Consider the following 12002-nt stretch of genomic DNA (forward strand, 5'->3'; position numbering starts at 1 on the left):
TTCCATTTCGCTAAATTGTCGGATACTCGCCGTAGATAACCCATCCTACTCTTTTTCTCTTTCTCTCTCCCTCTCTCGTTTCTTGACCATCCTGAGAAAAACGTATCGGCGGCGATCGATGCCACTATACGTTAGCTATCCGATAGAGGCAGTCGAATGTAAAGGAAACGAAATAAAGCAAGAGATATAAAGCAGAAGGTGAGAGAAGGAGAATCCGAAAATCCCACGGGGATACGCGTATACCGCGAGAAACCCATAGCGAAAAAGAGAACGAGCTTGGTCGCCTCTTGGCGTGTCCGAGACGACGTCGTAGCGAGCGGCTGAGGCAAGAGCAAAGTTTGTCCTCGTCGGCAGGGAGAAGATAGCGGTGCGAGACGGAAAAAGAGACAGAGAGAAGGAAAAAATCCACAGCCACCGAGCGGAAAACGCCGGGGTACGCGGCGCAGAGGATGGCGGGAGAAAAGGGGTTGGAAGGTGGGGATGGGGTGGGGGAGGGGGAATAATCGCAAGATAGATAGAAAGCGACGACGCGGGCGAGAGAAAGAGAGAGGTGGTCATAATCGCGCAGACCGCGTCATAATCCGCGACGAAAAACATTTGACGAGCGCACCGGGCTGGTAAAGGGGCAACTCGTTTGGGCGTAGCTCGACCTGACACCGCCTACGTATCCGAGCTCACCCCTCCGCCGACGCAGCTGCACGAGGGTGGTGGAACAATCCTCAACGTGAAATGCGCGGAATCGTGCCGTACAGCGTGGGGAACAGACGAGAAGAGGGGGTCCGCGAGACGAGGACGGAGACTCGGGTGGCATTCATCCCGCGACCACGATCAGAGCAAGACGAAAGACAGAACGCATACAAGGAGATGAGCATTGCGTGCGTGCGTGCGCGCACGTTGGCACTGATCCAGTTGCGCACATACGATACGGAGTTTTTTTTCGGCGCGTACGCGATAGGTATCGGTTGACGATCGCGATGTGGAGATCGGGGATCACGACTTTTACGCGAAATTCTGCGCATATCGTTGCTCCCTTATGCCGCGGCTACTCCTCATTTCCGGGAGCGCAGCCGGTGTGGATATCCCGCATGTGGACCACGGATTCTGGTCGAGTCTCAGCAACGCGATATAGATCCCGCAAAATGATCACGTTGATATCACGAAATGGCTAATCGTACCATATAGAGGTTTCCTTAAACGAAAAGAGAGAGAGAGAGAAATTAATACCAACACACAGTTGATTTTCTGAAGAATAATGTGCATCAGTTCGACAAGAGTGAAGCATGAAATCTTATATGTTTACAAAACGCATCTGATTAAATTTGATTAAAAATTTTATTCTTTAGTCTTGATTTTATATGATTAAATCGCTTCTAGTGTTGGAAATTTTTAAAACTTATTATATTGTTTCGATCGTTGCTAAAATAACAATCGAGAAACAAATCGAAACGCATAGAAAGAAAAAAAAATAAATCATTGTCTGCATTAAATAAATATCCTATACATGCATGCATGTTTCATTGTGAAATTTTTATATGTCGAAGGAATATAAAATATAAAAGTACAATATATGCAGTTTCATGGAATTGTTCTGCAATATAATAAAACACAGACTTTTTGTTTAGAGTTGCATAAATGCGAGATAGTTAATAGATATTTTTCTACTTAAAATAATTCTTGATAGTAAAATATAATTCAGATAAATATATATTTGTAGAATTTATATAATAATTATCTATATATAAAGACAAAATGTATATTCAGAAATATTAAAAGAGACGTGTATATATGATAAAATTAACGATAAAAACTATCGCACCTAAAAATTAACGCGTTTTAATAAAAATAAAAATATATACGCAACGAGTTCTGGAGGGCCACCATAAATGTGTCCATCGCACATATTATTATTTCCGTAAACACATTTCATTAAAAACGAAATAAACTCTTCGTTCTGAGTGATAATGTTACTATCAAATTATGTCTTCGATCACGTTCTATTCCGCCCACAGGAAGTGGACAGTGCGCGTATGTAGTGTATCCGGTCTTTGAAACGTTACCGTTGATAGTGCCAATAACTCGCATATAATTAATGATGCCTACCAACCACACACATACACACACCGTTCGCGAGCACGTCGCGCCGATATAGACCATTTGTTCCACCCCCTTTCCCATCTCCACCTGATGCGGTAAACCATCGCATACGCGTAGTCGCATTAGTTAACCACAGTGGCTGTGAAATTCTGGAAATCGGCAGCCTGCGAACAGGAGACGAGCTATTAAAATTTGCAAGCGAGAAAAAAATACACCGACTTTAAAATTCCGAGTGTAAAGTTTAATGGACGCGCGAATATAAGAATGTTGCGATGTAGCCAATACAAAACAAGTAGTATCTGAGTGTTATAATAACTCAAAATTATAAATATCCATTTTATCCTTAAGGCTACTACAAGACATTATTTATACGGTCACAAAAATGTAAATTTTACATTTAATTTATTCTTATATATATACATAAAAAAAGAAATAATATTTTATTCTTTCCGATGATTTAAAACTTGTCCCATGTAAATGCCGTGAAATCATTCATAACTCGAGCCTCTTATCTCTTCCTTAAATTATCCTCTACAACCGGATATCGTGTTCCGCGGCGCCTTTTATTTTGTTAAAGAGCGATTCGACAAACTGGATACGGCAAGATGAATTTCCCTCCTCGATGTTTCGCGCACAGAGATTCCAGACAGATAGAGCACACGATCCGCTATATGTATATCGGCGCGCAGCCTATAAATCTTCTCGGCCCATAAACAAAGCTTTTGAACGCGAAAGGATGTTGCAGCATGTGCGTGACGATTCGTCGGTTCGCTCTCTTCGCGAGTAACTCGCGAGAGAGACAAATGGGATGGGAGAATAACTCGCGCGAGGGTGACGAAGACAGAGATGGGGTGGAAAGCTCTGACGGCTGAATTTAACGCCAAACTCATCAAGCTCGCTTCTTCGCGAGAGGAAGACACCGCGGCCAAATTTGCGCTCTTAGCGCGACTTCGTCTTTTCGTTTGTTTCTCTACTTAGACTCGTCATATCTTACCACACGTGTTTCCTTCGCCATTTTCCAAGGACTCGACGATGCAGGGATTGCCATATAATCTATCTCCACTTTAGATTATCCATGAAGCATTATTTCTAGGCGTATAATAAATTATAAAGTCAATTTATTTGAAATATATATGTATATATCTCTTGGTAAAACATGTATGTAAATATAATAACATTTCTATATGTTGAGACAAGTATGTGCAAGGAGAAAGAAACAGATTTTCAAGTAGCAGTGGAAGGACTGCGATTTTCTTCCAGCACGAGAGGATCGAACGCGCGATTACCGATCTCATTTTGAGTGACTCGTTTGCGCTGAAGAATCGACGAAGACACTAATGAAGGTTGCGTGATACGGTTGATCGCCAGTAATCTTGTACATCGAAGTCGTGAACGGCGCGTATCGTCACCGTCTTTGAACGTGCTCGGTATAGGCTTTTCCTCCAAGAATCTGGTACGGCGAGACGGAGGCTTACCTACACAGCATCGCCCAGATAAAACAGGGGAATCGAGTAACGACAAACCAATTAAATATTTTAATAGGACAGGGTTATACCCGCGATCTTGTAACAATAAATCGGAGGGCAAGCATCTTGTTCCGTCTTCGCCGATGGCAAAAACCTTGCCCCGGGGCGATCGTCATCGATGAGAGCAGGAGAGACAACGAGATGATAGAGGTATCGACGACAGTGAAAATTCTCAACGTCACTGCGGCACTCGACAGGCGTGTAAATTTACACGGATCGATTCGGGAGAGGAGAAACGAAGAGGGGGAGATAAAAAGGGAGACAGGACGAATAATAGAATGAGAGAAAAATAAAGACGGAGAAGGAGATGATCGGTGGTTGAGAGAAAACGCGGGAGCGCGAGAAGAGAGTCAAGTACCTAACCGACGTGGCAACGAAACGCCCGGAACAAACAACAAACAAGCAAACAAAAAGCGGCATCCGCCGCCTCCACGGCGCCTGCCCGCGTGAGGCGCGCTCGGCGTCACGATTTTCGAATTCTCCGACCTGTCCGATATCGCCGCTACGTTGGAAGTGGCGGAAAGCAAAAAGAACGGACGCCAATTATACGTTACATTTCTTAATTCGATATCGGCCGATCGGCTTTACGTGCACCGAGCGAAAATATTTATACCTAGTCTTTGTCATGCAATCGGTGTAAAATCGGCACTCTTTTTCATTCAATAGCTTTTGTTATAATATTTTATAGGTTTAGCATGCTTTAAGCTTATTCACAATTAATTGAAATTTATCGCATTTTTCTTCCATGGAAATAAATGCGTAATTTCGATAAGAATGATTTCCATCTATTTTATTGTTGTAATTTTAATAACGCAATCGCAAATGCAAATTAAATCGGAATAATCGTTCGCAGATATGCAATCGTTTCGTTAACACGTGATGACAAATACGTCGATAGACCTGAATAACAAATCGAGGGTGACGAGTGTCGAGCTCTCGATAGGATATCGTCGATCCGTCGATGTGTTTAGCAGATTTTGGGGTGAAAGAAGCTAGAGATCAGGACTCGTTGGACGAACCCCGACGTTTACCAACGTAATCCGTAGCGACCGTAGCGATCTGTAGAAGAACGGGAAAGCCAAAAGCAGGAGGGTGGTTCTCGATCGAGTGGTTTGACAGGGGTAGTTTAGTCCGAGATATATATATATATTTCTAATACTATTAGCCGGTGTTCCGTTACACAACGACAGATGGACGGGCAAGAAGATATATACGCTCTGTTTGGATTTCGGTGTTAGAGGGTGCAGCTGCGCGAGTGTGCGTTATATCGCGCGCGTTACCCGTGTTTGTGCCCCGACATCAATTGATAGTTTTGGTAAACGAGAATCCTCACAATAGGCCTCGTTCCGCTTTGCAGGGAGACTCGCGTCTTCGTTCGAGAACATTCATTTTCTTCGTAATGCGATTTTCAGACCTCGCGATTCCTCGATTCTACAAACTGAAGTAAATCATATCCCCCGAATGATATTTATCTGAGCGATATTTTAAATCTTTGACATTTTTGAAAGATTTAAGTAAGCGCGCGTATCATTTTGAATTTGATTAAAGTTTACAAAAATCTTATATAAATGTATAAATTGGAAGACACACTTGAGTGTAAGAAAATAGACGTTTAGGCGTTTTCAGTAAAGTAATTTTCTAAAATAGGAAAACAGATAATGAAATCATTATCACATTTGAATAGAAATGCGAAAGCATTACGAATAGATAACCGCGACTATCTGCTAATCGCGCACATACCTCGGAGCTTCGCTGTAATTAGATAATTAATACTCGCCTCGTGCGGCTCAAGATATATCCAATAGATTGCAGCAAAATTAACACAACAGATGTTGCGTAACCGTCGCCGGATCTCGGCAACGAATTATCGATTCGCGGCCCACGTAGCTGCGAGCGACGATTGTTCTACTCGAAATTCACTTCCGATAACACGGAGACTCGATTGTGTTTCCGAGAGTCAACTTCGCGCGCCACTGATTGAATTATCGGGCATGCAGTTGATTGAATTCGCCGTAGGTAGTACTGCCGCGCAATGAAACCCATTTAACTCATCGTCCAAGTAACTATTTAAACCAACCAATTAGATATGCCCTCTATTCTGATAAGAACGTGCATATCTCATTGTCGATTTATATTAGCACATTCGCGAGTTAATTCTGAAGTAATTCACGTTTTCTTAAAATGAAAACTTAAAACTAATTTTCACTATATCTATAATATATCTATAATATGGGAGGTTAATGGTCTCTGATTTTGTTTTGGTTTACTCTAAACTTTAATTAATTATTACAATCGTATATCTCGCAATAAAAATCGCAAATTAATAAAGGATAATATAAGATATATATATAAGGCAATGTAAGAAAAGATAATCAAAGTTTGATACCTATTTACAAATAATTTATCTAATACATTTTTATATATTTATATCATTCTCACATCTCATTTAAAATTTATATTATTGGATATGCTACACATAATTTATTAAATTATCAAGAATTAGAACAGTTATGGAATTTTTAAATAATTTTTCAATTACATGTAATGTAAAAAAAGGAATGAAAAGGAGCCATGAACCATTTGACCTGCGTAAGAGCCACAATTGACATTCAAGGACTTTGAGGGTTAACAATAAAAGCATCTATGATGAATTGTATACATATCATTAAGCATTATTGGCTTGAGATCTTAAAATAGATGTGAGTTTTAGAATATCAGTATATATATCTGAAAATAACATATCGATTTGATTATGAATAGTATTCACAAAAAAACGTAACGAAAGAGAGCAGTAACATATTACTATTACTAAAATTTACAAAGATTACATTATATAATTAAATTAAATTATATAAATCAAAAATTTGTATAATTGAAATTATTATATTATAGACTTGCATTTTGCGTTGGTTATAAACTATTCTCTTAACTGAATTTAATTAGTGAAAATATCATCAATTAAAACAGTAAAAACATACTTTGGTTTCCGTCTTCTGTTTATGATTATATGGCAATAAGATTTCACTTACTTAGTATTCAAATTCAGAATTATGTTTCTTACTTCATTTTATACCTTTAAAATATGATAAACTCACGAAAATTGGGGAAGATTTTTGGTTGTATTCATGTATTCTTTGAACAAAGTATTGTTGAATTTATTTTATATATAATTATATATAAAATGTATTTTAAAATATTACTGTGAATTAAAATAAAATTATTGATTCTTTTAGAATGAGATTTCATTGTTCCTGCAGTGACTTACTAAAATCGCTTATCAATGATAATATACTGATTTCATCTAAAAAAAAGATTTTAAATCCATTTTAAATTACTTTTAAAAAATGCAATCGTATAATTTATTGATTAATTGACACTCTCTCTCTCTCTCTCTCTCTCTCTCTCTCTCTATATATATATATATATATATATATATATATATATATATATATTCGAGGAGATATTTTTATGTCAATTTTTTATCAAATTAATATCAACTTTTTTAAAGGACTTACATAAAAACGTCCAATTTCTCTTGGATATTTCGTTACTAATATCGTTCATCTACCATATATAGAAAAAAGTCCGACGTAATCATCCTCTATCATAGGATTACGTGTCGTAATTTAAATTCGAAGAGATGTCAACACCGCAAAATACACCGAAGAATACACACGCACGATTGTCATTTTATCGACTTGACTTTTATTTAGAAACTGATTACATATGCATGAAAGCTATAGTTTTCCGGCGACAACTTTGTTATTCACCCTTCGATACTATCTCGGTACTGTCGTCGCGCGTTTTGTCCGATGCACGCATCAGGGAAAAACGGCGGGATAATTTTGCTGCCAAGAGATCCGCCGTGGAAACACCGATTCATTATTGAAGAAAATAATAACCCAATATTTATGGAGGAAACATCGCGACGCGTGCGATCCTTCTACGCGCGATCGATCGCAAACACAAGTGACACATAGGGTTACTCTTTCCGCGTGTTGACAAATAAAACTCCGATATTTACCAACAATTTTTTGCGCGAAATTAGTTGTGGATGTTTCACGAAATAATGGAATAAAAAAACATATATTACAAGAATGTATTTCAATCTGAAATGACCACGATTTTTTTCTGTCTCCAAAAGATATCGGTCCTCTTTCGGTTTTGATTTGAATAATTCCAAAAAATGCCGATCGTTAATTAACAGATCGGCACGCGTGGAAGACTCACACAAGTGTGACGTGAAAACGCCGCTTGCATCGTTTCATCTCTTCTGCCTTCATCTACCCGCTGATCTCGTACGCAGAGTATCGTATGATCTTTTCTCTCTTCTGTCCATCCCTTCGTCTCTCTTTTCGTTAGTTGGTCTACGAAACTCGCGACGGATCGCCGAAGAACTCCCTCCCCCGCCGCTGCCCAGCCCGCTCGTTGTCTCGGAGCCCGAACTGTTTTGTCCCGTCAGTCCCGAGCGCGCAATGTGATATCTATGGGTTTCTTTTGGGGCCTTGTGTCGAAGCCGCCATTATATCGGGGAGGGAGGGACAGAGAGAGAGAAAGAGAGAAAGGGAGAAAGGGAGAGGTCCTCCCCTCGACTCTTCTTCTTACATCCTGGGGCACGGATACAAGCCCAAAGTATAGTTCACAGGGACGTCAAACTCATAGTCGACGACGACGACGATGACGATGACGATGACGACGATGCACGCGTACGAGTGCAACGCCTCTGGGATTGTTTTTTTCTTTCGTCTTTCTTTTTTTCGACGAGGGAAGGATGTGTGCGCCTCTCGTGCGTCAGAGACTAAAGAGTAAGAGGAAGAGAAGAAGGAGGACGCTCCAGAGATTCCCGCACTCTCCCGGATCTCTAGTTGGGCTATTCATGGCGGTACGCGTTTTCGAAAGGGATGAAAGGGTAAACGTGGTACCGACGACTGTCCTCTCGTCGTCCCCTCGGACCCTCTTTTCGGCAGCGCGCGAGAAAAGAAAGGAAAAGGCTCGAGAAGACAGAGGCGGCGGTGCTTTCTGTATACGAGAGCTCCCTCTTGCTTACCTCGTCCTCTGCGTCTTTAAGCAGCCTAATTATTTCCCTATCGACATAGATTTCTCAGATCGGATTACACCGCGGTCTCTTAGATCGCCACGTCGTGATTTGACGTTCAGGAGCTCTCATTAGACGAAATCCCGAGAGAGAATCTTCAATTGAATGTAAAAGAATTCATTAAAATGTGACTAGAGATATGATTGTATTCTTTATAATATAATAAAAGATTATATGTGATAATTGTATATTATATATGCTAATAATAAATAAGCAACGTGTTAAAAGTCGCACGAGGTAATATAAAAGATTTACGAGGTACAATTAAAATTTATTCGCTTATAATTAACATTTTATCACGCATATTTCTTAATTTTCAAGCAGACTATCGCGGTATCATCTGAGATGTCACAACACGAATGAATCTGCGCGAGGGATCTTGCAAAATATTTACCCAAGCCTGTCTGTGAAAAATGGCCATTGGGCGGCGCTGAACGTGACAGAGCAATATGAGGGAATTCGTTCGTTCGTTCATCGGACGTAATGTTGCCGTTTGCCGCTAACACATGAATATCCAAACACACGACACTCATCGATAATTCAATATCACACGTAGCAGTAGCCTAGCCCTCGGCCTCTTTTGTCGTGGTATGTCGCGCCGTAATGACGCGTCTCTCCTCTCCATCGTGAAAATTTAATTGATCTGCCAAGACCTTCCCACATCCACGAAAGATGTGGGTACGTAACATTAATATGAGTGTAGGGCGTACCGGAAGTCATCGGGGCTTCTATCATTTCCCTTCACGCAAAAATATTTATAGTTTTAATATTTTTATCATTTTAATTATCGTTGTTTGTTTAAGTATCGTTCCGTGAAAAGAAATCTGTAGAAAGAAAAATTAAATGTTACAACACTAAAGATTGAATTTTGCATGCCACACAAATTCTTTATATAAATTGTCATGACGCGATGACAAGCTAATATTTAAATATACCCATATGCGATATTTCTTTAGATGGGATCGTGAATAATCTTGTTATAGGTGTGCATATGTTCGAAAGAAAAAAAAAAGAAATGAACACTTTAAGAGTCCAGACACGATTGTGTGTACGACCCACACGATTTCTTTGTTAACGCAGTGATCGGCAAATATGTTATATGTTATGAAGCTTGAGGAGAAAAAGGCAGAATATAAAAAAATTGCTGAGTCGAATCGAAAATATGCGAAAAGAAACATCATGCAGACATGTCGAACTTGCTCGCTCGCTTGCTGACCGACAGTTTGCAGAACACATTGTTTAGTTATAGCCTTGCTCTAGTTTAAGTCACGGAATTCGCACGAACGAATGAGGACATTGCGACAATTTCAATGGTTTATCCGAGCGACTAAACTTCATAAGCGGTGAATCGACGGACGATTTGCTTGCTCGTCGAATTGCTCAAATCCCGAATGAAATTTTAACGTAAAGTTCCTCGAAATTTTACGGATCGCAAAATGCTCATAGGCGTGTATTCGAGCCACAATAATAATTATAATAACGAATTTTTCAAATATAAAATAATTCGAATAGCTGAAATGTCGATACTCGACAAAAATCCTCCATGGCTAAACATATTATAGCGTTTCATCAAAGTTCTATTTCTTATTAATTATTTCTTATAAATGCGCGCACTTAACCGCATATAAGATAACTAAAGATAGTAATTTAAATATTATTCTCGCAAAAGTTTTACTTATTGTTGGTCACAAAATCACTAGACTTGCACACAACTTTCATTGTATAGTAAAGTTCAAAGTATAAAATTATAAGTAGCTGTTAAAGCGACAAGGTTTTCTCGCCCGTTTTATGTCTAGCATTTTGTGAACGAAAAAAAAAAACTTTTCCACTTACTGTCGCCTATAATCATTTCATGCTAAATCCAACACGAAGCAAGATGTTCCATCGCTTGGAAGTGGAGCCAGATTTCAAATGACGAGTCTTTAAGCTTGTCGAAGTTTCGCCGATTCACATTGGTCGTTTCATAGCAAGGATCGCCGTCCATTTGCTCGCAATGCACCTACTTTAATCCCTTCCACCTACACGGCTAAAGACTCATCTATAGCCTACGCGATCGGAAAACGACGCGGACGTGCGCTCTCGGCATCTAAATAAATTAAAGAGTGTCTCCATTCGCGACGCTCTCCTCCAATCGAATCGGCGCGTATTGTCAGCGCGAGGGATTCCGTCGCTATACATACCGTGAGAGAAAATGCCAATGGTTGAAGACACTGCCATTGCGGCGAGCGTTGCGTCTCTCTCAAACTGTTTAATAGCTAAGAATATAAATATTTTCTATGTCCGTTACTTTTATTCTCGACAGAATAAATGCGTACTAGTATAGAGATTATACATATTTCTGAAAGATATTTTATGACAATAATAGTCAGATAAATTTAGAAAATTTCAAAAATTAGCATCATATAGAATACTAAAAGAGAGAAAAATGAAACATAAAAAAGACTTTATCGTATAAATAAAAACATACGAATTGTCAAAAATATGCCGAATTACAATGCGATGAATCTAGGTAATAATAACCACTCGTATCGTCACACACTCAAACTTTTTTAAAACACTCACCGCGAGGAAAATTTCACTTGTACGACCTTTTCCTTACTACACGAGGGATTTTTCACGATTTCCGTCTTACCTCGATACATTTGGGAGAAGCGGAGATTCGCGGAGCGAGCAAGACTCGCAGAGGAAAAAGCCCGAACATAGAACAGGGGCACGTTGCGTCGTTAAAGAGAGAGCTCGAAACACGATCTTTCCCTCGCGTCGATTGTGAAAACGTAGGAAAAGATGGAGGAAACTATGAAATTCCGGCCATTCTTCGTCTGACAATAGGACGCACGGGGATATATATTTCGGAAATTCCCAATGGCACACGCGTGCACCGCCGTCAGTATGAAAGGGGGGTCACGGGAAGGCGAAGGGAGGATAGAGAGGACAGGCGGGGTTTATTCGCTTCCATTATGAGCGACGCGCGTTTTTTCCGAGGGTGGGTTTTCTAGCATCCGTACGCAACCGTACGTGTATTAGCGCGAAGCGTTTTGTGCCGTCGTGTGCGAAGGGGTCCTTTCTTCGGGGCAGTTCGGCCAAAAACCACCCCTGAGGTGAGCACCAATGGAAATTCGGCCGTGCGTCTCCCCGAGCTCGGTACCCCCCCAAAATCGGTCGAACTCGGCCTCTCGATTGTCGCGCCATGAAACCGCGCCGATCGATATCTCGTAAATATTTAATTAATAGATATGAGCGATTATCACACGCGTCAGAATGCTTGAATTAACGCTAGTGTGCGATCC

This window comes from Camponotus floridanus, unplaced genomic scaffold (assembly GCF_003227725.1).
Source record: "Camponotus floridanus strain SB8 unplaced genomic scaffold, Cflo_v7.5 scaffold174, whole genome shotgun sequence".
NCBI classification, from domain to species: domain Eukaryota; kingdom Metazoa; phylum Arthropoda; class Insecta; order Hymenoptera; family Formicidae; genus Camponotus; species Camponotus floridanus.